General features: G+C 42.8%; 1 long non-coding RNA gene across 1 annotated transcript in view; it reads left to right on the top strand.

Annotated features, from left to right (window-relative positions):
• The first annotated feature begins 4,825 nt into the window (after positions 1-4,825).
• The window catches only part of LOC107324988, a 183,359-nt gene continuing 161,094 nt past the window's right edge, over positions 4,826-27,090 (top strand). The window contains exon 1 of the long non-coding RNA XR_001559598.2: positions 4,826-4,917. This is a non-coding gene — a long non-coding RNA (uncharacterized LOC107324988). The remainder of the gene's footprint in view (positions 4,918-27,090) is intronic.

Here is a 27,090-nt window from a genome sequence, read left to right as displayed (position 1 = left end):
GGGAATTACACCTAAAGCAACACAGCAGTCCCAAGCTAATCTTGAGGTTTTAATTCTCTTTTGGCCCACAGTAGCTAACAAGGATATAGTAGACCATGATCATTTACATATCAATAAAGTACTTCAAATAAGTAGAAATAGTAGCTCAGAATGTCTATTTGAAGATGCATATGTTAGGAGAGTCTCCATATTTTGAGACTGAAATGGCAATGCACTCTGGAGCAAAACTGTATGTAGCTCATAGTCCTTTCTTTCCTGTGCAAAAAGTTATGAAAAGACAAAAAGTTTCTAGTAGGTATGACTTCCACTTCAAATTGGGCTCTAGAGGCAAAAATAAGGCTGTTCAGAATCTCCTAAATGGTTCTGAGTCTGCCTAAATGCCCATGCGAGAGATCATCTGCCAGCTACCTTGCTGACAGGAAGGTTTGATAGAAGGTTAGGATTTTGAAATGTCTGCTAGATAGTATACACAGAAGTAGAAAGGACTTAGATCACCATTTTATCCGCATTCTGTAAATCAGGGCTTAAGTATGTGTAAAGCAGAGCATCATTCTAGAGGCCTCTAATTTTGGTGTAATTTTAGTCAAGAGTGAGCTTGCTAGCAGAATTGGTCTGATTGGTCAACTCAAGCAGCTAATAGGAAGAGAAAAACAGAATTTGGTAATTTGTGCAATTTAGTTTCAAAAATGGGGATGTACTAAGCTCACTTGCAATCTCTGCCTATGCTGAAGCGCACTGATTGCATCTGTGTTACCTGCATATTAATTAGTACAGAAATCAGTGCCCAGAGGTGGAGGATCTTTCCCCAGCCTTGCTACAGTCATGATCCATAAGTGAGAAATGATCTCTGTCTAGTTGAGACTGTTTTTATCTGTCCCTTGAAGGTGATCGGCATTTTCAGCTGGTTCAATAGCCCATTTGTGCCACGGCAGTGCAACAGAAACAAAGCATAACTGAGAGCTACTTAAGATACAGTGCTGTTTAGAGCTTACTTTTTTGATTTTCCTTGACAGCTATTTTCAAAGGCACACAGAATGGACGTTGCTATTTTACCTGTCAATTCTACCTTGTTTACACAATCAAGGAAACATGTAAATATGCTGAGACTGCAGATTGCAGCTTTCTTTACAGTTCCTTTTTTTTTTTTATTTTCCCTGTCTTTCTTTCTTTTTAATTCTGCTAAAATTGTTCCAGTAACTAATTGATTTTCATGGAATGTGGCATTTTCTTTCATCCACACAAGGAAGTGGGTTTCTGATAGAGCAGATTTCCTTTATCTGTGCAGTGGGCAGAAAACGATAATGAGGAGAAAGTGATTTCAAGCTATATCTCAGCAGAGAACAGTTTGTGGTAGTAGTGGCATCTATGTTAGCATGAGTATCATGAGCCTGCCCAATGACTTTACCTCATTCCTATAGAGATGACTAGGAGTTTACCACTTGAAGTGAGTGTTAGTGACTGCTGGACAAACTTCTGTGGAAGCTGTATGTGGTTCCCACCTAACACATGTGGATGATACCACATTCACAGCTTGTCTTGAGACAAAGCAGCATGTCTGCATGAAATTTTCCTTTACCTAATAGTGAAAATCATAAATTCTGTTTTTTGAAAATCCTGTGAATGCTCAACAGACCATAGCAGTGAGGAATCTCACAATAGGTGGGATATGTACACACAGTGTATGGGATGAGCATGAATGGGCTCATCCAGTACTGCAGTGGCCAACGTTCCCAGCATCAAAATGGAAATCAGGTTGCTATTAACTCTTTTAGTACCCCTAGTAGTATCAGAAGTCTACAGGGATGGGGCATCCTCATCTCTGGGCAACCTGTTCCAATGCCTCACCACCCTCACTGTAAAGGGCAGATTTTTCCTTATATCTAATGTAAATCTTCCTTCTTTTTTTTGAAACCATTTCCTCTTGTCCTGTCACCACAGACGCTGATAAAGAGTCTGTCCCCTTCATTCTTATAGCCCTCCTTTTAGATACTGAAAAGCTACTAACAGTTCTCCTCTGAGCCTTCAGGTTGAACATGGTTGAACAATATTCAGGTTGAACAGACCCAGCTCTCTCAGCCTGTCCTCCTAGGAGAAATGTCCCATCCCTTGGAAAATTTTTGTGTCCCTTTGTGGCAGAAAATAACATGCCACCGATTTTCTGAACTTGCAATGGTTACTGGTAAATCCTTTGTCAGCTTCCTTCACTGGCTGGGAATGGTGGTTTCCATGATTTCTGTACTCAGATGATTTATATTTGCATGTTTTCCTCCAGTGTTTCTGAAGCGGATCCAAATCCACACATTCTTATATAGCAAAGACAGCACTTACAAAAAGAAAGCGAGGGAGCACATACTCCAAAATCTTGACTGCTTGTTTCTACTAGTTGTCATTTACTGAACAGACCACTTTTGCTTAAGGTGAGTGATCCATAGGTCTGTCTGTTGCAACCACCCTAAATGCCCAAGGCATCAGGTGCTGCAGGTGCCTCCCTGATCCTATTTCATCTCCTTGTCCCAGCTACTCAACAAGGTGAGTAAAGGAGCAGCTGGGGAACCTCTGCACTGTGTGAGGATCCCTTCATCCAGGAAGGAAACCTATAAGAGAGATGTACCTTCAGGCTAGGAATGTTCCTGTTTTGTTGACCAGGTCAGACTGGCTGGAAAATGGCCTAGTTTGAACATGCAGTGGTAGCAAAGCAGGTAATCAAAGACAGGGAGACTCCTTGGAGAACCAGGGCTGGCAAGTAAAGGGGTTGTAACCCCTTGTTAATGAGGCTACTGATGCTGTACAAAACAAAGGGAAAAAGAGTCTCAGAGCAGCAGGAAACCAGAGGACAAACATTTTATACCTTTTCCTGCTATCTTGCTATATAACTTTGATCCTCATACAGAAACCAGTGGGGGAAAGAAATGGCACCAGAAAGACAGAAAATCTATTTCACCCTTTCTTTTCCTCTTTTCTAATGTACTCTCCAATACAGATATTGCAAGGGTACAGAACAGCAGCAGGAAAGAATACAGATGGTGACTGAAAGAAAAAGGGACTGCACTAAATGCTGCCCTTCTCAGTGCCTCCCTACTATGAGAAGTAATGTGACTCACTGTGCAGGATGGTGTGCATCACACCTATTTTAATCTCAGGATTTTAAGATTTAGGTTGAAATCTTTGATTTCATGGAAATCTTGGGGTAAACTGAGGGCAAGGTCTATATATAGGGAAAAGAAACAGGAAGGAACTAATAAGAGCTGGTCAGAGACTTTGCCGGTGCAAGTGATATACTAAAAATTCAGTTTGTAAAAGGTGAGGCCCACACCATGAAAATAAAATTCCTTCAACACTGAGTTTAGTCAACCCTTACGGTTATTGGAAATCAGAGTAAGTAGCACATCATATTTTTGGAGGAATAGATGTGATAGAGGCAACCACATGAATCATGTGGCTTATGATGTCTAGACAATGATTCATGGTTTATCAGCAGCTTCCTCAAAAGCAGCGCAGGAACAGCTGGGTAATCTACAGCTTGATTCTCTAAAGACGCCCAATGATTTTTTCTTACTTTTCTACTTGGCTTCATCTCATACTCAAATTGATGGGCCTTCTTTTTGCACTGAAACTCACTGCACTGAGACAGTGGTGTATTTTAATGTTTTAGGGCTTTGATGTGCTCAGGTGAAGCCCCAGCTCCTTAGAGTCATGACTAGAATCACTCGGTGATTTTCTATCAGATGTTATTCAATGGACAATTCTAACTACAGCAAACAGTTCAGATGCCTCTGAAATGCGAAATAGCTCTTCTAATCATTGAGATCAATGTAATTTTTAGCCCCTGAAATGAGTCAGCCACAAGATTTGACTTTTCTTGTGTACTGTTTACAGATTAATTAATGCACAGATATACATACGGATTCATAGTACTTCCAATCCATGTATCAGTTATGTAGAGGAATCCTATTTTAAACTGCACGGAAGAACAATTACATATATGTATATATGAAAGGCACTGCAAAATGTCCTGGCTCATAATTTTTATACAGTTTGGTTCCAATTTCATGCAACTGTTCTGCTCAGTTAACAAGCACCTGTACTAAGGCCTAATTCAAAGTACACTTGAGGCCATGAGAAAGACAGACTTGGGTGAGCATTTCTGCTGGACCAGAGTTCACCAACAGCCCAGTTTTACAAGTGTATAATAAATAGGAGATGGAGCGGAAGCAGCATTTGCATCTAAAAATGTTTTCAAGTTAGTAGGTTGTACTGTTCCCAATGTCCTGTGTTATTTGGATAAGACTACTGATTGTAACGATCCTACAAAGCCTTTCTGAATATAGGACCTCAAAGCAGCACAGTTATTCTATATGTTAAGTGCCTACTGGAGCCATCTGTGAAAATCACAGCCACTTTTGTACCATAGTCAGATGATGAAATTTACAGCAGCTCTCTTTGTAGGCCTCAAGATAGGGTAACTTTATTATCAATGTGCCAGAACCAGTCTCACAACTAACATCTTGCACTTCCCACAATAGTGGTCCATACTTGAAGGGGAATCTGAGTGTAAATAAGAAGCTATTGGAACAATTGTTTACCGAGCCTGTGGTCCAAAATATTGGTATTCCACCAAACATTATCACAGTTGTCACTGTGGGGCAAGTTAAGGGAAAATCCACAAAGTGTTGTTGATTTTTAAAGGTCAGCACACTCAACATTTAAAATAACTGTGGGTGGAATAATTTTCGAGCCCTAAGAATGTTTGAGGGGATGCCTGGATCCTTCTCTTCTCCAGACTGAACAATTCCAACTCCCTTAACCTTTTTTTTTTCGTAGAGGACGTGTTCCAGCCCTCTGATCATCTTCGTGACCCTCCTCTGGACACTCCTCTGGTTCCGTATTTGACATCTGCCCACTTGTAGTTCCAAAAGTGTAAGAACCTGCTTTATACTTTGTGAAATTATCTTGAATTTTATTTTAAAAAATATAAAATGACAATTATGATAGAATTAGAATAGGATAAGGATGGGATAGGGCAGGACAAGGTAGAACAGAACAGGTGTTCAAACATATATTGGTGGATACCTAGTAAGAATAGAGGACTGAAATGTTTTTTCATACTGGATGGTATAATATCAGTAGGTATATTACATGATCACGTCTACTCAAAGAACTGCTGGCATTTCTGAAGGATATAAAGGGTGCTGTGCTATAGGTTATTCAGCATTCTGAGGTTATTCCATCTGCCTTATTAGTTCTTTGTTTTCATTGCCTATATCCATAGTAATTTTCACATTCTAGTACTTCTCATTAGGAAGTCTCTGTCTTCATTGTCACTGAGTTCCAGAATCATTTGTTCCCTACAGTGTAAATTTTACTTCTGGGAATATACCATTATTTTGCATGCAGCTCCTGGGATCTGGAGAAATCATTTCAGAGATGTCAGTATTTTTTATACTGGATAATCTTGCTAAGATATTCAAGAAACAAAGAAGAAACAAAGTTGAAAGGCCTTCCATTGCTTGACCCAAAAGCTCCCAGTGTGTGAGTACCACACAGCTTAGTATGTGTGCCTCTGCTGGATAAACATATATTAGCAGTAGCATCATCTACATGTGACTGGCTTTGACATATTCTTCTACAAATGGCTATTTCTCACTGGGGTACGTGAAGATCCCTCATGTTACAATATAAATATCATATTTCTGTGACCTAAAAATAGCTCAGGTATGATCTGAAAAGTCAGTAGATATGATTGATATTGCTCAAAAAGCAAAAAGCATGTCAGTGCTTGGAAAATGGTGAAAAAAATCTCCACTTTCCTGCAATTGCTCTACGATTCATTGTTCCCACTGTTCTCTGTGTGAAGAGAATACATATAGGCATATATCTCCTCCAGTAACTTACAAACTAGTTTGCTGAATTTGACATAGAACTGCAGGACTTAGGCACACTATTTTCTCACAGGTTTGAAGTTTAGAACTAACTGGATAAAACAGGGACGCCAGTAAAGGACAGGCTGATGACCTCATCCCTAATTGCACCAGGCTGGCCACATGTGAAAAAAGTGTTCTGTCTGTCTCAACTGAGGGAAAAGCATTACTCAGAGCTTAGTTTGTTAGCAAATTCAACCATAATTCATCCATAATAAATCAGGTTTTGTTGCTTCTATTACTCCCAGAACTGTTTGTTATATGTTTATTTCAGGGCTCTGAGCCTGCCATAAATTTGAGGCTGTGTTTCAAACAGTGACAGTGATATATTTGGTATGGCTGTGCTGGCTCCCAGAAGTGGGACTGTAGGCATTCCAAACAAACGGAAGTTCATATTTCCTCCTTTTTAAAAATAAAATCACCTATCATTAAATTCATCTGTGGTCAGAGCCCGTAAACATGCTTTACTACTGACCACAGAGTTCTTGAAAAAGCTCACTCAAGAGTGAGCTGCTGCAGAGAGTTTGCTGCAGAGTGAATTTCAATTATAGTAGGGCTCCAGTTGAACTTTCCTTCCTTCCCTCCTTCCCTCCTTCCCTCCTTCCCTCCTTCCCTCCTTCCCTCCTTCTCCTCCTCATTCTCCTTACCATCTTCTCTTTCCTTCCTTCCTTCCTTCCTTCCTTCCTTCCTTCTTCCTTTCCCCTTCTTTCATTCCTTCCTTACTTCCTTCCTTTCCTTCCCTTTCCTTGACTTCCCTTCCTTCTTCTTCCTTCCTCTTCCTTCATTCCTTGCCTTCTTCCTTCTTCCTTCCTTTCCTTCTTCTTCTTCCTTTCTCCTTCCTTCGCTTCGCTCTTCCTTCCTTCTTCCTTCCTTCCTTCCTTCCTTCTCGTTCCTTACTTCCTTTTCTTCCTTCCTTCCTTCCTTCCTTCCTTCCTTCCTTCCTTCCTTCCTTCCTTCCCATGAAAATATGAATGATAATATGTGTATGAGAATAGTTCTCAAGAAGAGATGGACCTCTAGTTTTCCCATTGCTTTCCCTGCTAGAACTCAGCAAGCACAGCAGAGCATGCAGGCACCTGATGTCAGTGCAGAGAAGTCTATGGGAAAAAAACAGGGTGGAAACCTGGGGTACAAATTAGGGTGGGGACCCAGGAGGTGAGAAAACAGTGCTCCGGTGGAAAGGGCTGAGAGCAAAGTTACAAAGCAGATAAGACTAAGTACTGGAGCAGTGCAGGCAGGGATCAGGGCCATTGTGGGTGTACAAGGAGGAACTGAAGAAGAGCTACTAGGAAAGCAGTGAGAGGGTGAACGGCAAAGACTGGAAAGGGACATGCAGACAATGCAGAAAACCCCTAATCTGGAGGAACCAAGGACACTGGAGTTAGTGTTTCTCTGTTGCCAGCAAATGCTTGCAAGGCCCACTAGCTAATCTCAAGTTTTGTCCTTAGCAGTGGCCAGTCCATACAAAAAATAATTGTTCATTACAGACACCAGTTGCTTTTGAGTCAGAGAGTTTATGTGCCAGGGTGGCTCCGAAAGATTTTGCTCCAGTTCTGTGTCCATCAACACAAATTTCTGAAGGCAGCCTGAATTTTTGTTTTCTACACCATTTGAATAGATGTGTTCTTTCATTCTCCTAATATGTGTATATTTGGAGAGATAAATGATTAAAGAGAAAACACTAGGAAACCAACTTGAGTTAGAAGCAATACAGCTTGCACAACTCCTCAACTAAAAGAGATTCATATGAGATTCTTCTTTTTCTCCTCTCTTTCCCTATACACAGGCAGACATAATGGGATGTTCCTAAACTAGTGCAGATTATGTTTGCTGGCAATGCTAACAGAAAATAGAAACTCAAGCCTTTTTGTTGCACCTGCTGTTTAAATGGACTGACTGTTCATCATTATAAATACAGCTGTAGTCTTTTTGACCACCACAAATGACTTATTACTGTGAAATGCAGGTTTGGAAGAAAAAGGAGGAGCAGAAATAATTGTGAATATTGTTTATATTTTTATGATGATGCTCTGATGTAAGGAAAAAACACTGAAACTCTGAGTGCTGCAGTAGGAAAACTTGGACTGAAACAATTTTAAATCTCCTTTTCCATACCCCTTAACATCCTTCCCTGTCCGCAGTACCGACATGCTCTCTGATCTCCTTCAGGCTACACACACAAAAATCGGTAAAGCCATCTTTTTTGCCTTTTGACCTGATTATGACACTTCCAGCTTTGAAACATTATTTATGTTATCTTCTTCAGTCTGTTCCTTTCTTCTTTCTGCTATCTTCTTCAAAGACCCACAGTTCTCTTCTTCCTTATTTAATCCTTCTGACATGCTTCCAAATGCCCTCATTCCTCTGCAGGTGTTTCCCAGTCTTTTCTGTCAGCTTAGACAGGGATTGGTTCCTATAGGCTCTACTATGTTTTAGATTTTGCAGTGGTTAGGGATCAGATCTGAACTAGACAATGATCTAAACAGAGAAAATGTATCACATTGCATAATTTTTAATTAGGAAGACTTTTCTAAAGCTTCCTGGGAGCCTTTTTTCACTGCAAACTGAGTTCTTACGCTGACTGTGGAAAGACTACGTAGCAACCTGATGGAGAGAGAGCGCAGAACCTGGGATCCATAAAAACATCGCCTTTGTCTGGAATGTTTCTTTTGAGGTTTATCTTAGTATGAGCTTCACTATAGGCAAATGCAAAATTATCATCCCACATTTACATAGATCTTGTGATTACCATCTAGAGAGAAAGTTGTTCTTACCACACAGAAAAAGAAAGCCCGCTTGATAAAGATGATAATTTGAATCTCCTCTCCTCTCCTCTCCTCTCCTCTCCTCTCCTCTCCTCTCCTCTCCTCTCTCTACTCTCCTCTCCTCTCCTCTCCTCTCCTCTCCTCCTCCTCTCCTCCTCCTCCCCTCCTCTCCTCCCCCCTTCTCTCCCCTTCTCTCCCTTCCTGTCCTCTTCCCCTCCTCATGTGGCTATATAACTCTGCTGGCAAGAAAAATGTTTCTGCTGTTGCAGCAAGCTGAATTCCCCAGACACACATGTTTTCAAAATGTGCCTGTTTCCACAAAGTGGAAAAGCTTTGATGAATAGGAATAGCACTAGACTTTAAGGCGCACTTTATTTCATTGATGAACTTACAGGTGTCTCCTGAAGAAACGGTTTGGTAAACTGTAATTGTTAACAACACTTATTCGGGATTTACAAGCGAGACGAATATCACCTATTTTTTTATGAGGCAGTTACAAGGATAAATAACTGATGCTGAAGGAGACGATCAGGATTGCTAGAAAATGAATACATAAATAAATAAGAATAGTGCGTGGGTTTTATAACTTGCAACTGTGTTATAAAATGAGGGGCATTTTGTGGGTTCCATTACGTAATTTAATTGCAGAGCTTAATTGCTAAAGACACACAAGGGAAAATGGATATCGTGGAAATTAATTCATGCCATAAAGCACTTATAAAATTCAAAAATTAAAGTGTTTGTTCAAAACTTTCTGTACAAGAGGATTAATTGTCAAGGAAATTAAAAGTGATGTAAGAGGAAAAGCTGAAGAGATAATCCAAGATGATCCAAAGGATTTTAAAGATATCTCCGTACTGTTAACAATCTTGTCCTTAAATCTAGCATTTAAATGGACTGCATTTTCCATTGATACAATTAGGTATAGTTTTTTCACTTTGCCACAGATCTGAGCATGATACACGTGATTTAGTATGTTGTGCCTTATATTAGTAGGTGGAGAGGGATCGGTGTACTATTGTTGATGGCAACAGTATATTGGTTAAAAAGCCAAGGACGTAGCTTATAAACTATTACTTTTGGGTCTGAAACAAGTACTTGAAATCTTTGTACTCACAGTGATGTATAGCACCATCTTGTATGTGCAGTTTCATCTCTGTTTGGTGTCTGGTGTTGTCAGAGATTTTGACACATTCTACTTCTTTTATTGGCTGAAAAACAATGCAATAATAAATAAGAACAAAATGAGCCAGTTGTCTTCATGAGGAAAGAATTTTAGGAAGGGTGCTGTGATCGCTACTGATGGTTGTGTTGCGCCTATTGAATCTGCATGAATATCCTTGTGGAATTACATGACTATATGGATGTAGTGAAGGCAGTTCAGCTCCACATTCACATCATGGGTCACAGAAGGAGCAGAATGTGACAAGAGTTGATTCTTGATTAATTTCTTATTACATTAATTTCATATTACATATGCTATGGTCAGTCCTGTGCAGTAGGAATGTGTAACAAAAGTCATAGAATAAATGTTTCCTTTCTCTCTCTCCTCTATTTTCCTTGTTTTCATTTTTTGTTTTTTGTTTTTTTGTTTTGTTTTGTTTTGTTTTCTTACCTTCTACTCCTAGTATGTTCTTGAAGCAAATTCAGTGCTACCCTTATCTGTTCTCAAAGTGTGATGCTCCAGTCAACCTCTTCTTCCTATGAATAATCTGCTCTTTCTTTTCTAAAATATTAATCTTTTCCTTCACTTTGGTCTTGTCTTGCTTCAGCCAGTTCTCTTTGCAACACAGAACACGTCTCTTCCTCTGAATGAGAAATGCACAGATCAACTTGATGCTTTATAATGTCCTAATTACTGTACTCTCAGGTTGCTGGGTTATAACAGCATGCCAGAGGGTCGATGAACCTTTTAAGTAAAATGAGGAGATGCATCTTCATGGAACCTAATTATAAGGTAAAGTTAATAAAGATAGGGGAAAAAAAAAAGCCACCAAGAAAGTCAGATATTTTCAAAAGCTGTCAAAGGAAGTCATCTGCTAGAGCCTTGCTCATTACTAATGTGTGGGTCTTTGTGAGTACCCCTTGGTGATACAGATGAACGTTCTCTACTGGCAAATCCCTTGGGAGACTGAGGACCTGCATTCATAGATCCCAGTGACAAGACCCATTTGGAGAGATAGGAGGAGCCAGAAGAACCACCAGAAGCTCGACAGTCTGATGGTATGGTGTTGGTAGGCTGAGGGAAGGCTGCCAAGCCAGCAAACCATGTCTGCTGATTCCTCCTCTGCTAGCACTTGATGTGTGGAGGGGAGAACTATTGACATGCCTGCATTGGAGAGAAAGAGCTCAGAGTACAGTGAAACTATTAGGTTATTTTCTTATCAATTCTTTTGAAAGTAGAGACAACATCTAGGGCAAATGTATCTTGTTCAAGAGAGCATGGAGGCTGTTAGTTCACAAGCTTTTACTGGTGCCATGTGCAGTGAAACCTCTACAATTCGACAGTGGCTTTCTGTTGGGATTTTGAAAACTCTTTTGAAGTAATCGGAAGAACACTTGCTCAAAGTTAGAGTACTTCTGAATGTACACCATCACAATGGTGTTTTTAAGAGTTGCGCACCTAATAAAAAGAGATTATTCTCCCCTTTTCAGCCTTCAGCAGAAAAAATCACGATGAAATTGCTCTGCATTGATTTCCTTCAGTATTAGTGACTCACAGCTAAGAATAGAAATCCACAATTCCAATTATTCTGTGTTCATGTTTCTCACTGGATTTTATGTAAGCAGGTCCCTGTGTGTGTAGAAACCTACTGAATTCTCAGTGTGAACTCAGATTGTATTTTTATCTTTAAATTCAATTTCTTCAAAAGGGCAAGACCATGGCTTTGACTTTCACACATAAACCTCTGTCATGGTTTTGTAATTTTGTAATTTTGCTATCAGTATTCCACATCATAACATCATGTCAAGTATGGATACTTCTGTTGAATGTGCAGTCCACAAAAAAGACTACATAAGTCCCAGAGAACAACAGGAAGTAACAATTAAGTCACGGGGACCAGATATCTGCTGATAGAACTCTCGATTCCCTTTAGCTGAGATTGCCTCCTCCTTCTCTCTGAACTTCTCAAGAGAGTGGGGATCGTCTTACCAGCCGTGTCCGGCTAGAATGTCACAATGGTAGGACCTCTCGTGTTTTTCGGACGAACTCTCTCGTCATCTGTGTCGTGTGTCGATTTCTTGTTGTCAGTCCTAGTATATTAGATATTAGTTGTGTTATCTTGTATTTCAGATATCAATATTTAGTAAAAATCATATGTTTTTGCCTCCTTACGATGTCACATAGTTCTTATCCCACCTCGCCCTCCCCTTTTCCCCCCTCCATTCCGGGCCCCGGGGGGGGGGGCGTGGGGTGGCTTCCCCTGTCCACGGCTATATGGTAAACCTAAACGTACACCCTGACAGAGTTTTTTGGTGGAGAATGCGGGCGATAGCAGCTTTGTAGCTTTAGAACAACTCTCTCTTTTCTTTTAAAGAGCTTCGTTACGGGAGTGTTCGGAGTGTTATCTGTTCCGTCGCTCTCACGGAGAACGTGACCGTTGAATACCAGACAAGATGTCAAACATTAAGGGCTCGCATTCATGTTCTCAGCACTGTCTATCTGTTGCTTTGGTTGGTGCTTGCTTTTGGTTTGTTGGGTTTTGTTTGGCATGGTTGGTGTGGCTATGTGTTGTGTGTGTTGCTTGTGTTGCATTTCTCGACTTTTGTGTATGATATATAACAAAGGGATTCTTCTGCGCCCTTAGAGCGAAAGCTAGCTTAGCTCGACTTACGAGTAGCCTGCCAGCTTATGATCGACTCTTCTCCCGAGTTGCTGCTCTGTTTTAAGGATTGACACAGCATTATGAATCTTCTTAACAGTATTTGGTCAGCCTATATACTATTGGGCCCCACCAAATAAATTTGGTGTTGTGGAATTGTGCGAGTATATATAGCCTACCATAAGTGGAATACTGATGGAGACACTGCTCTGGTACTTGTTCGAGATGTGTAGTGGTGCAGAAGATTTCGGCAATCGTACAACCCTAAGATGCATTGGAGAGCGAGCGAGGCGAGCGTAATTCCCCAGATGGAAAATTTGACAAAATACTGCATCCCATGATGGTAACAGGGCAATTTTACAAACACTCAACCTGTTAAATTCATTGTACACGGCTAAAAAAACGCCTTTTATTTTAGGTGTACCTCTCCAGATTTCCACACGCTTTGTCAATAACTGAGAATAGGGTCATACTGCATCATTTATCCACTAATCAAATGCATTTGCATATATGTTTTCCTATCATTCGTGTTACTGTCGGAAGGTTCGCTCCAAACCGAGAAATGATGACTGGCAGGGAATATGGAAAGGTTTAGGAAAACTTAAGAAGCCCATGGGGACCCCGCAGTTTCATGGGATTTCTACCTCTTGAGCACCTAAAGGGTTACCTAAGAAAATTTAACAGTGAGCTATTTGGTCAGAGAGTCTAGGAGGTGAAATCCTTATTGTGGGGGTTGGCTTATGCATACCTGGTTGCTTTTATCAGCTATTCTGGATGAGAGAGAAGTTTCTCGGATCTGAGATTCAAGCCCAAGTAATTCTGATCAGTCCACAGGAGGCATCAATAGCAATATCCAGTTTCCCCCTGTGGAAAGGCAAGAAAATGGAAACGGGTGTCCACATTGCGTCAGAAGAAAAGAAGGCGAAGCACAGGGGGGGGCAGCAGATAACCCATGTGCCGTTTTGTCGGTGTGTCGTTGTCTGGCATTGTGGTTTCGCGTGGGGGGCATCGGGAGCAATATAAGAGACGGCATCGCCCTTTCCTGTCTGGGTGCTGCGGTGCTCTCGTTTGTGGAAAAAAAGCTATAAGGCATTAGATGCAGGATGTGTCCAAGTAGGGTGCATCTTGTGAATTTGATTCGATGACTGATGGCAATGACGGAGTGGAAAAGATTCTATCGCTATGGTGTTCTGTACTGCGCCTCTTGGGTTGCCTGAAGCTGGACTCGAAATCTCTAATATGCTGGTCAGAAAGAGTCTGCTGAAACCTGCGTTGCCAAGTATAGGTCATGTAAGTAGCGGCTCTTGCTGACGTAAATCTTCGCAGTCCCGGGAGCACTTTCCAAATGGGCTCCGAGACAGCCTAGTCTAGCTACGATTGAATCCCTGGCCTCATCCATCAAGTCACTCTTCTTCCAATGCTCTCTGTTAATTTGCCTTTATGCTTATTTCGAGATAAACTAAGCTAAACGCCTGCAACTCCAGGACACAACCATTGTGGCTCAATGATGCATCCGGTGACCCGCCAGCCACGGGACTTTAGCAGATGTTTCGGACACCTGTGAGCTTTGCTTACTCTTCCCGTTCTAGATGCTCGCGGACCGCCTCCGTTCCCTCAACTGAAGCCACCGCTGAGAGACACAGGTCTGCCCCATATAAGGGGAGGACTGAACCCTGCTTTGACTACTGCCGTCAAATATCCTGATACGTTGGACCATATCACTGTCCTGCATCTCCCACGTCCCTCTAATTCAAACGTGGTATGGCACGTTCGCACATCTGAGGGCATACGTCGGCCGCATCCGACGTCGAACATGTTCCTGGTTACTCAGCCCCCGCATCCACAGCCGACTACTACAGTACCCCTGACTGAAGAGTGGAGAGTTCGCCTTCCATTGCCTCGAGACGTAATCCCGAATTCGGCGAGCTGTACAAACCAACTTCCACGAGAGTAGCAGCGACCAGAGAGAAATTGCACAGTCATCCCCTGACACTACACTCAATAGACCTAAAGGAGTTCGTGACAGATGGCCCCTTACCAGTCTGTTCCGAGCGCTCGCTTCCGATTTCTTATACCACTGCTCTCAAACCCATCTTGCGATCTAAGCAGCTCGTCTGCCCAACTGCTATTGCCGCGAGGTGTTTTTCCCTGCCATCCGCTTTTCCAGACTGTGCCATACGAGAGAGACCGGATGTAGTATAGAAGATCAGCAAGAAATTTCTTCTCTCTCATCACCAAATCTACGGCTAATGATGTCCCGGCGGTTCGTATCAGTATAGTATCAGAACAACCTGAAGAATTGAAGGTCAGGATTCCTCCGTTAACGAGGCCCACCACGCGTTCTATATTGAAGATTCTGCATCAGCAGCTATTGTATCCGTGAGTCTCTCCCTCCCAACCTGCATCATCAAAAAGTCTCACTGTTAAACGCAACCTACGCCGTCCTCACCTCGAGCATAGAGACATCAGAGCAGTACCGAAGATTTGTCAGCATCGTGCATGCGGTGCCCGAGACTTAGTGCCAGTCTGGCCTGCTTTGTCACGAGTCGTGTCTGCCTGGCCGTACGTTACAATCGCCGTCTGGTCGTCTTACCTGTACGTGATCCGTCTTGCGGAAGGATATGGACACATTACCAACGTTGCGCACTGAGTTCGAGGCCCCGGCTCGCCTACGGGTGCGATCACGACGCACGCGGCTGTAAAGACACTAACTAACATACCAAACACCACAGTGAGGTTTGCTGCCTACGTCTAGTGGTTCACAGTCAGGTAAGCCCATTTAATGCCGGCCCTTGCCTTCGAGGCCATGGAGTGGAAAAGGGATAATGAGAAGTTTAATGTGGGACTGGTGTGATTCGATGGCCTTTGGCACATGGGGATCAAAGAAGCTAACAGGATATAAGGTCGCTGCGTGTGATCTCGGTGCACTTAGGGCACCCTAATTGCCCCGTGGCATCATGAAAAGGTAGCAAGAAGCAAATCTCATATTTGTGGGGCGTGCATGAACCTGGTTGCCCTCACGAATGGACTTGTGCTGGATGGCTCGAAAGTAAGGCTCACTTCGGCAAAGACTGGCAAAAACATCCTATTGTACGCCCAGGGCTCCAATGTATACTTGGTATTGATACCTCAATATAGGGGCATTTCAAGATATCCCTAGGTGGCAGGGGTATTCGATGCGGTTGCCGTTTGGACTTATGCGGCTGCTTGTAGATAGACAACATAACATGCCGAGTCTGGTTGCCTGTCGCCGCGCTGGTCAGATGATCCCGTCGTCTGTCGTGGCCTGCTACGAGCTAGAATAGCGAGCAGGTACCCTGGCCGGTGTTTTCACTGGTCGGATTGTACACAGACAGTGCACAGACGACAGTATCGCCCCAAACGAGGTGATTGCTTCCTTCATCTCTCCTCGCATCATTTGTGAGTTTTGGACTTTTCCCCAGTTTGGAGAATTCGAGGAGTGATTCAGTAATAAACTCACGCTCAACCGTGCCTTTTTTAACAGCCCCATAGCCCGTTGCGGTAAGGATGTCCATAAACGGACCAGATGGACGGGTACTGCAGTCATGACTACGGTTTGCCTCGCAATGAGGTCACAATCGGCCCTCACTCCTTGACAGCGCCCGCTCCTGCCGATGCCGACCATGTATGTGAACCACGCTCCCACCCACAGCACGCGTCACCACTCACCAAGCAGCCCCACCACACTGGTACTGGCCGCCGCATGACACCAGCGCGCACACGCCACCAGTTCCAATCCGCCTGCTCCACTTCGTCTCATATACTGTCGCTTGCTCATCTCCCACACACGCACCGCTAAGCAGCCCCACACGCTTTCAGCCCTCTGCTACCTCTCGCGAGCGCCATCCTCAGCCTAACTCTACGTGTGATCACCCTCGCGTTTGTCCGTTGCCAGGCACAGAGCTCCACACAGCGCTGCGCGTGAGACGCCCATAATTTCCAATGGTTCCCGTCTCAACACTCGTCCACTCCGCGAACCAGCGGCTCTCGGGTGGCTCCTCGCAACCACGCTGCAAGTAATTCATTTGCATCGACATTGCCGTCGCACCTCGGTTCTGCGCCTTTGTTTCCGAGTCCCACACGTGCCGGAACGACCCCGAGTTTTCTTAACCCCATTCAGACAGGCCCAGAGCACCGCAATAGACGTGCCAGGGCACTTCGTACTTAAGCGTGGATCTCTTTGTGCTTCTTACTTACCGCCGCAAGGCAGAGAAGTAAAGCGAACTCCCAGGAAATATTCTCAAGTTCCCTTCAGGTCTGATAAGTGGCCCAGGACTGGACTCGTACAACATGCCGCAGCAGACCATCTGAGTGCGACAAAATACCACTGGCCAGTGCGTCTCACCAACTAGCCAAGAATGAGACAACAAATCTTTCCTGCCGTCGCAGTGTCGAGATTTTGGCAAGGATGCACATTCCAAGACTACGGAAGCTCTCATGTGACACCCCCTTTTATCGAGCTAACGCGGCTAAGAAAACTGATTCTTTCTGGCTGGCGCCCTGATTGGGGTCGCTGGTCGTGTTTTGTTTGATGTGTCTGAGCTAGCAGCAAGTCTTGTTCGACAGCAGATTAGAGAGCATAGAGATTAACGCTCGCTGTGTCTGTAGCCCTGGGGCCAGTCCTTAGTCCTTGTGATGCTGGTACAGTGGAGCCTTGTTGAACAGACCAAATCATTTTCTCTTCTTATACCTAGGGTCTGGCTTTGGAGGATTGACAGCCATAAGCGTCCATCCACTTGGGATGTGTGTGTAGTCAAACTGATGCCTAGAGAATAGTTACCGTCGAGGAACTTTCCCGACCCACCTGGGCATTCTGGCAGGGGATGACTATAGAGCGGGTTCTGAAGAAGTTGATGCTACACGCTCCAGACGTGAGACAGCGGACATCTGGCTCCGTCTTGTTATGATTGGGTGGGCTACTTCGGGGCCTGCTTGTCGCCGCCGATAGTATGTGCATCCTGTGATCTTGAAGATCTGATCCATCTTACAGCTCGTTCTTCATGCGGGACCGATTCATAGGTGTTTCTTGCCATGGTGACGCCGGTCTGTCGTACCATCCCCGTGCGCCCTGCCCCCTCCGACTGCACCTAGACTTGGAAGCTGACTCTGGGATGGATTGTTCATCCAAGTGACCACAGTGCCACCTTTGCCTGCCGCCACGTACATCACTTAAACCTGCAGTGTCATGCTGGGACGCGAAGTGGACCTCACTGCTGTACTTTACGAGCGAGCGAGTCGCTTATATTGTCGTATGACATCCGTCGTCACTTCGGTCCACGCCAGGAAGGCGGCCTGAGAGTAAAATATGGCATGAGACTGTGTCCTGCGCAAGAATTAAAAGAGTGGTCGGAACATCACACCACAATGTTAGAACTGAGTCACGGTCTAGAAGAGTCGGAGCACCTCGTCACTCTATGAGGCCACATTACGCAAGCTCAACCAGAAAACTCGGAAAAGTAGAATTAGCTTTGGCCTAGTTCTTTAAGCTAAGATCCGATATGTCGCATGTGTCAGACGGAGGAGCTAACTTGCGAAACTGCGAAAGCTGCTGTGGTAGCCCCAACCGACCATTCGCTTTCAGCAGATCAGATCTTCGGATGTAAGTGACGCACCCAACGCTATTCTCGCACGCAGGTAACCCAGCCAGGTCCAGCTTGCCTCTCAGAGCCTGAGTGCCTGAGAGCGTGGAGAAGGAGGTGGCCTAATGCATCGTAGCTCCTTTATTTCATCTGGACCTCCATGGCCTGGTCGGTCCCAAACTCGCTTATTGGGTGTTGAGTTACAGCCGGCTCGGGCACAAAATTAACACTTGCCTAACTGGTGATGGCGCGACCAGACTCATCGTTGGGCCGCTCGAACTATGTGGGACTCATTGCCTCGCTTCCCTGAATCGATAAGTAATATGTTGTAACGGCTGCGTCTATTTGTAGATTCGCACAGGTTGGTGCCAATATTCGGGCTGAGCTGTTATATGAGCTAACAGGAACAATCCATCAGGTGCTAGCATAATAAGCTTGGCCAAAATTTCGTAGTGGGCTCAAATGATTGGACTGACAGAACTATGGCGTGTAATTATTTCTAGTATTGGCGTTCATGAACCTCTCATGGCCATTCAGAGGGTGAAGAGAGCGCAATCATCTATAAAGTTGGGCCAGATGGGAACCGTATGCGTTGGACTTTCCTACCCTGGATTGACGGCGGCACTGTTGCGGGATCAGATTTAGTTCGAGGTGATGTGTTGAGACACTTTCGCTGCCCATACATTTAATGACCACAGCCAGAGCGATCGACAACCTCTTGCCTGGGAGGCGTTAGGGCGGTATGGTCCCAAAGAGATGCTATTTAAATAGGGTGGTTGGGGAGGGTTCTGTCTGGCAGTTGACTTTACGGAGTCCACTCCTCTGCGTCACGATCCCTCGCAGTGTAAGTGTCTATTCATATTCTCACTTCATTGTTGTAGAGGCGAGAGCGGCGGGGGAGCGGGGTGGGCTATCTGTAAACATTCGCATGTACCGTCCCTATGCAACTCGACTCCGAACAGTTTTCGGGCCATCATAAGGTTCTGAAGAAACAAGTCTTGTGGCGACATGGCACCCCAAAAGAATTGAATCTGATAATGGGTACACATTTCAGAAGTTCCTCTATAACTCTGGGCTCAAACGTCATCATGATTGTAGATTTAGGTGACATGAGTGGCGGCGCGTATGCTAGGCTACCGAGCTTCTGGAAATTTCTATGTTGAAAGACGATATGACTGGTGTTTTGTGATATATTACTAGCTGTTGTAGAAGCATGGGTGGTGTAAGCATATTCTAAGCACTGTGGATGGGTGTTTTATTTTTTCAAGGCCGCCTATTTATTCTCGTTTGAACTTGTGTAGTTCTGACTGTGTGTCTTTGTTGATTCTTAAAGGTTTAGTGGTGAGATGTGCTGCTGTTTAGGAACGAGTACGAAAGAATCGGTGCAGAAAGTCCACTTGGTTGGTCAATACGAGACATGGATCTTCAGATGCTGATGCGTCGGCTAGTCCAATCCTAGCTCTCCCTCATCAGACTGTAGGTGAGAGAGGATGTATGGTCCTGTTGTTATGTACATCTAATGAAGCGGAGTGGTGTGGGAAAGGCTGTGTGCGCGTCCATCTCGACAAGGCAAGACCTTATTCCGTGGAACTGTGGTCCTGAGCCCAGCGGACTGGGGTGCACTTGGTCAATGGGCATGAAGATGAATGTGTGTGAGGTATACACTGTGGCAAGGACTAGTTTGCATATGCTCGTGAGTGCAGTTTCAATAAGTTAATGCTATTCAATAGTGTTATTTATGGGGGTATGATAACTTACATTGGGTTTATCATGAGTTATATATTAACTGTTATATAATTATATTTATATGATACTTATATTATTTTCTTGCCATGTGTACTGTGTATTTAACGTTATATAGATTTTACCATTAGTTATTATTCATGCGAGATTCACTATTTAGCTATCACCAGATTTTTACAACGTGCTATTATAATGCTTATATATATGTATAATATTCCAACCATGAGTATTAATGTGAATAGGGTGGAATGTCATGGTTTTGTTAATTTTGTAATTTTGACTAAGTCGATAGTGGCTTTCCATCATCAAATAGCATCTGTCAAGTATGAGATTTACTGTCTGATTGAATGTGCCAGTCCCACAAAAGAAGACTACATATCCAGAGAACAACAGGAGTAACAATAAGTCACGGGACCAGGACTCTATATAATCTCTTTCCAGGCTGGAGTGCCTCCTCTTCTCTCGAACTTCTCGAGAGAGTGGGAAGCGTTCGCAGCCGTGTCGCCTAGAGTTCACAGTAGGCCTCCTCGGTTTTCGGAGACTCTCTCTCTCTGTTTCGTTCGATTTTGTTAGCCTTAATTATATTATATTGTGTTATCTTGTATTTCGATATCAATATTTAGTAAAATAAGTTTTTCCTCCTTGAGATTGTCCACTGTTTTATCCCACTCCCCTTTTCCCCCTCCTTTCCGGGCCCGGGGGGGGGCGTGGGTGTGTCCCCTGTCACGGGCATAGGTAAATCTAAGTCAACGCCGTGACAACCTCATTTCTTGCTTTAGATGTGTTCATTGTATTCTTTAATTCTTTCATTCTTTTGTCAACAGTGCACAGTTCCTGTATTCTCTCTGGACCCTAAGAACAGATAGGAATTTTGTTTAGCATGCAAACATACCTACTCCATTGTACTTAGGTGTTTGCCAAGCACAAATACAATGTTTGATATTTATGAAATTATTTGTGTAAATGTCCTGACCTTTTTCCTGATTTCTTTTTTTTTTTTTTTGTTTTGTTTTTTGTTATGTTTGGAGGGTTAGAGAATGGGAATTACTAAATTGCCTGTAATTTAATTTTAGTCTTTTGTTGGTCCAGACAATGCAGATCAGTGTGTGTATTTAGAAACAAATTTCTGAGACAAAAATGTCACCTGTTATATCTTTGTGGACCATGCATCATAAAGGGATTTACTGGGTTAAGTTCACGTCAGTCTGTCTAGGCCGACAAAGTTTTTATTGCTTTGCCTGCTTGATGCTTTGAAAGCATGGAAGGTCACCTACAGCCTTCAGATAAACACTGCAAAACTGTACATGCCTATGGTTGAGTCCACTTAGAAAAGCACTGCAGGTCATTGGTACTAATGTTCCCTGAAATTTGGAATGTAGGCTTTGCTACAGATGATTCACGCATGCTGCTTTCTGACAGTGGTGCTTTGTTGGCTCCTGTTGGCAAAGAAGGGTAGCAGACTGAATTTGTGCATTACTTTGGGATATTTTGGGTTGTTGCTGTGATAAAGCAATTTCCTACCAGAAGCAATGAGCCATTTTGAACTAAAAGTGAATAGCAATCATAATATAAAAAAAAGCGTTAAAAGAAAGAGTTTTACTTCTAAGGTCAATATGATATTCAGAATCATGTAGAGAAATGACTGGTCAATCAAACTTGCCCAGTAGATCTTGGGTTGCGAGACTGCCTTAGGTGAATGACTGCTCTCAACTAGCAGCTGATAAGGCTGTACAAAGATTTGGGCAATGAATTCTGTGTGTGACGGGCTGTTTCTAATGGAGCTGAAGCACGCTGAGGTCAGTGTGAGAGGACACAGCCCAGCAGAGCAGCAAGCACAATGGAAGAAATTCTGGTATACAGAAAATTAAGATCAATCTAAATCCATAACTCTCATGTTTGAGTAAGATACTTGAGTTATCCACATTTGTAAGAAAGCATTGGGAAAAGAACCGAGGGAATGACAACAGACTTTCAGGAAACTGGGATGTTTTCTGTGGTTGTCAAATATGTGCCAGTGTCTTCAAAGCAGCCTTTCATCATGGATGAAACAAATCAATTCCTATTAAAAAAATCACTCTGTCAGTCTAGAAGAAGAAAGTAGAGTGGGTAGGGAAAAAAAAGAACAAAGGTTAGACAAAAGCAGTTTTCTCTTTTATTAAGCACTTGGGAGTGACTCGCAGAAGCAAATGCTCAATTGAATGAGAGTTGAAACGCAACATAGCATTCCTTCATAACCTTTTTTTTTTTTTTTGTCAACTTGGTTAAATATATTTTTATATTGCTAAAATATAAATTATACTGCAGCAAGACTTGCACAGCAGAGATGTCTGCACTGTATCACGGTTATCTTTCCTACGCTTTACCAGTGTTCAGCACAGCAGCACTTTTATTGGGCTCACTTACACAGTTCACAAGGCTCTGTTTATTGGCCTTTTTATGATAAATCAAAGGGCCCAGTCTCCTTGCTCTGTTTTCTAGTTGTTGGTGTAGCTCCACTGAAATCACTTTTTGAATTAGGTTTGTAAAAGGATTCAGAGTTAAACTTCCACTTATAGGGTTATAACACGGAATAGTTTGTGTATCTTCAATAAATGTACTGAAGTCAATGAAGCACTGAATTTGACCCCAGGGATGAAAAAGACACTCTTCAGAAATTATTTGGGAATGTGGTCATGCATTTTGCAGGACCTGCTGTTTCAGCCTCAATGTAGACTTGATTCTAAAAGAGCCTGTCACTGTAAGCCATCAGTGTTCAAGTTATCTGTACCAATATTCTCAGGCATAGACTTTCCCACACATGAATAATTCCATTTTAGTAATAAAGTAAGGCCAGCTCAATCTTCAAGGTTCTGAGGACAGTAGAGATAGAAGACTGGTGAGCAAACAGTGAATGCCAGCCCCAGTCTGTGCTGAATCCATTGAAAACTCCAGTCCTCATAGCATTTAATGCTTTATGCCTTAATGAAATGGTGCTGTCCATCATCACACTATCTGAAAAGATCCCAGGGCATGATGGCTAAGTGGGGAAGGGTTATGGTCATGTCTTTATTGGCAGGGAAGAAAAATAAGAAATAAATTAGTCCTTTAGCAAGCAGGATTTATCTGAAGGATACTCATAGGCAGGCTGGGAGCTGAATTTCCCTTAACTGCCAGTCCAGTGTCTTAGCAGAAAGACCAGGGATGTTACTATTGCACATCTGGAGGAATGAAATGAAATGAAAAAATATTCTGAATCCTGAACGTCATACCAAACAGAACTAAGCCAAGCCTTCCAGAGTTGTTCTAGGCAAACTGTCTTGTTCTGTTCTGCACTTCAGCTTTTCCAAATTGCAGGCAAGTTATCTGTCCATAAGTCAAATGTTCCTAACAATGTCTGGGCTGATAGTCTGAAATCAAAATCAATTCTACTGATTAATTTTCATTTAATCAGCTACAGTTCTTTCAAAAGTGCACTAATGAAGTTACTTGGATTAGAAATATATAGCTATTGCATCCCAGGGACTTCTAAAGTGCCAGATTTTTCCATCCCCTTAGTCACACAAGAAGCTTCTTTGAATTCCCTTGCTAAGGTTACTCAAGACAGTTTACTGAAATGAGCCATTTATTTCAAGCTAGAAGAAAATTAGTGCCAATTTGTGTGCTTCCTCTGTGCTTAGGCTGATGGATAATATTTTAAAACATCATTTCGAAAATACTTTAATTGTCACAACAAATCTTTTTTTGGTAAACAGAATCTTCACATTTCTTTTAGCATTTTATTTTCAGGCAATGCATGCTATTGATATGCATGAGAGCAGATGAAATGACTGTGATTTACTAAAATGTTCATTTAAGAAACCACTGGTTTTGCTATTAGCATTTTGTAACATTTCTAATGGTTTTGGTTTTCAATCAAGCCAGCATACACTAGGTCCAAGGACTTGGAATTTTGTTCATTTTAATGCTTCCTTTTCTCCCTTCTGATGTTGGCTCAATGCTTGGATAATTTCAATTTTATCTGCTTATTTACATTTTTACTTTTATAGCTTCTTCTGACAAGAGCATTCTTATGTTGTAACATGCAAGTTTAAGAGATTCATCAGAAAGCCAATTAGCTAACACAAAGTTTTGTAGGGAATAGGATGAGGCAATGGGAGAGAAAATCAGGAGAAAAGTAGGAACTGTTCATTCTGGGAAACAGGCTGCTTCCCTAAAGCTTTTCTGGGAGGCAGAAAATCAAATCAACATAAAAAAACTGCAGACACACAAATTCCGCTAGTTTAGAAAGCTTCAATTTTATAGTCTTTATCCTTACAATTGGAAAGGATCGTATGAATCCTTTCATTGGCCATAGTTATGTGTCCACCAGTGCCTCAGAGCCTCTTCTTGAGTTTAGGTCAGCACTGTGAGCCACATGACTCCTCAGATATGGGGTAACCAGGACCCACCAGAGCCCCAAGGGACACCAGTTCACACAGGTCACACTGAATCTTCACTAATAGTCTGATTAATGCCAGCTTGGTCTAAGACTGGATGTTGGAAGATTCTCACTTATCTCTATTTTTCTCTCCAAACAATCAAAATAATAATAATTGAGCAATCTTCAGATTGTGCTATGAGTAAGCATAGTTCCAAAAGTCAACTGACTTTAGTTATTGCTGCTAGAGCATGAAGGAAGCTGAAATACAGAATTATGTGACTTGGCCAAGACCACATGAAAAGCCAATAGGGCGACCACTGAGCTCACATCTTGAAGTTATCACCTGCACAAACCCTTTGGTACAAAAGCTGTAATTCCTTTGTTGCTGCATCCAGAAAGCTGTGCACAATCAGGGAAAGGCTGGTCTTTTCTTCCTTTCTGTTCCATGCATGGAACATTATTTTGAAATTGTAAGAAATCCTGGTAAACCCATTTTTTTTTCCTCTTTTTTCTCACACATTTTCCTTTTTTCTCTCCTTTTCTTTGTTCTTTTCAGACGTGGGCATGCTATGGAGTATTTACAAGCATTTATTAGCAAAGGTTAATCTCCTTCTCTGCGAATACATTTGGTGGAGATAAGTTTGCATCATTTCTGCCAAGAGATTACATAATGGATAGAGGATAATGTTAAACTTTCTAGTTGCCAGTGATCATTTCCAATGGGAACGTACTACACTGACTTGATTTTATGTTTCAGAAAAATCTCACTGCAGCTGTGCCAGGCAGTGTATGGCAGTTCTGGAAAAGCAAAAGGCCCAGCAGGGATTCCAGCGTTCTCAGCTTAATGTTATTTGTTAACAAAAAATAGAAGCAAAGACCTCAGTCAGGATGATGCTGAAGAACTAGCTGCATGGAGTCCAACTGGGGATGCCCATGGTGTCAGTTGGCTTTCTCCTCATGGCAGGGTAAGAGCTATGGGAGTCCTTCTGTTGCCTATGTGTGCCAGCAAGAAGGGCTGTGGGGCAGGGCTGGTAGCACATGAATAGAGAAGGATAGAAAAGCTCCTCTGGCAGCATCTGCTCAGAGACAGCTGGGATAATCAATTAAGGCCAGAACTTAAAAGAGATGGACATGCATGAAGTAAAGCTTGCACCTAAATTATAGTGGTCTAGAGAAGCTCTTCTTCTCAATTCTACTGTTTAAGCAGGGGGAAGGCCAGGTGGTTTCTGAAGGCCAGTGGAGATCTTGGATGCCTGCATCAAGTCTCTGGTTTCCCACTACGTAGACTGATTACATTATTCTCTGAGCTTCAAGCTACCCTGAATGGAAAACTGTCAAAACATTACTTCTCTAAGGAAGGGCCTCGTACAGATACTAACACAGGAAAAAATTGTCCTGGATGTGTTACCCATTGCCAGGATTGTGTGCAGTGCACAATGACTGTTCAGTATAGAAATGTAGCCATTTTGACAGCCAGGTCCAAGTTCTCAGGAATTTGTGCTAACCATTAGACTGTTAACTGCCTTTCCTCCTTAATGTGCAATACTCTTAATGTGGCTGCCTAGTGAAGCTGTGGTGACCCAACCCTGGAGGTGCTCAGGGCCAGGTTGGATGGGGCTCAAGGCCAGCCTGAGCTGGTGGGGGGCAGCCCTGCCCATGGCAGGGTGTTGCAGCTATATGATCTTTGGGATCCCTTCCAACCTAATGTGTTCTGTGATATTATGATTCTCAGTGCTAACAGGGGTGCAGAGCTGCAGACCCTCCCCTGTTGCTATGGAAGATGTGCATTGTTTTCCACAGCATGGCAGCCCAGGAGAACCCTTCACAGGTTGAGAAACCAATACTCATATGGACAAATGCTGCGAGTCCTGCACACAGCAATGCATCCCCTGCATACTGACCACCTGCATCTCGTCCTCATATGCCAAGCGCAGTCTTCACCCTGCAGGTTCCCTGTGAACAAACCCATGGAACGTGGTTGAGCAAAGCATTCATTTACAAGGGCTGTTGTCTATAGGCTTTGAGATTTTTAAGCGTGTTTCAGACTGAACTACAAACTAATAAATTCTGAGCATTCTTTGCATTTCAAATGTCTTTGTGATAACTATGGCAACAATTACAGCTTAAAAAGGGAAAATGTCCAAACTAAACCAAAAAAAAAAAAACAACCCCAACCCTGTAGTATAGTGGAGTAAATGCACACTTGCTTTAAATTAACGGATGTGAACTGGAATGGAAAAATGTGGTTAAAAGAGCCTAAAGCAAGCAACTGTTACTGCTCATGATCATTTCAGTGCTTAATAGAATCTTCTCTCTTCATTGCCTTTATTTATAACTACATGCTTTTGTACTTTCCAGCTAATTTTCTGCTGGTGTCACAAATGCCAGAGTCATTTTTGTACTCTGCTTCCTTTAACTGAAGAAAAATCCAGATAGTCTAATAAAAAGGCTCCAATTTCGGGACTGATTTATGCACAAAAGCTCAGGCTCTGAAAGCTACAGAAGGAGACCTGTATAATTCCATGTAGATTTCAGAGGGTGAAGGGAGCATGGAGATGCCTATATATCCATCAGGAGTTAGTCCTAGCACAAACAAAGTTCAGGAGGTTGTATGGAGATTTATGCTTTAATGGAGAAAGTTTTAAAGGTAGCTAGACATCTGTCTGTGTAAATGCATATTGAGCAATGTGTTTCAAAATGACTAGGCAGGCTAAGTGCCTAACTTGGATAATTTAAGTGGAAGTTGGGCACCTATTATATTCAGCCACATTAACAAATTTCTGGAGGCAGCTATCTGTTCTATGAGATGTTTGTATACTTAAAGACTGATATCACCTATGA

Source organism: Coturnix japonica, chromosome 1 (genome assembly GCF_001577835.2).
Source record: "Coturnix japonica isolate 7356 chromosome 1, Coturnix japonica 2.1, whole genome shotgun sequence".
In the NCBI taxonomy this organism is placed as follows: Eukaryota; Metazoa; Chordata; class Aves; order Galliformes; family Phasianidae; genus Coturnix; species Coturnix japonica.
This window is presented reverse-complemented; position numbering and strand designations above follow the sequence as displayed.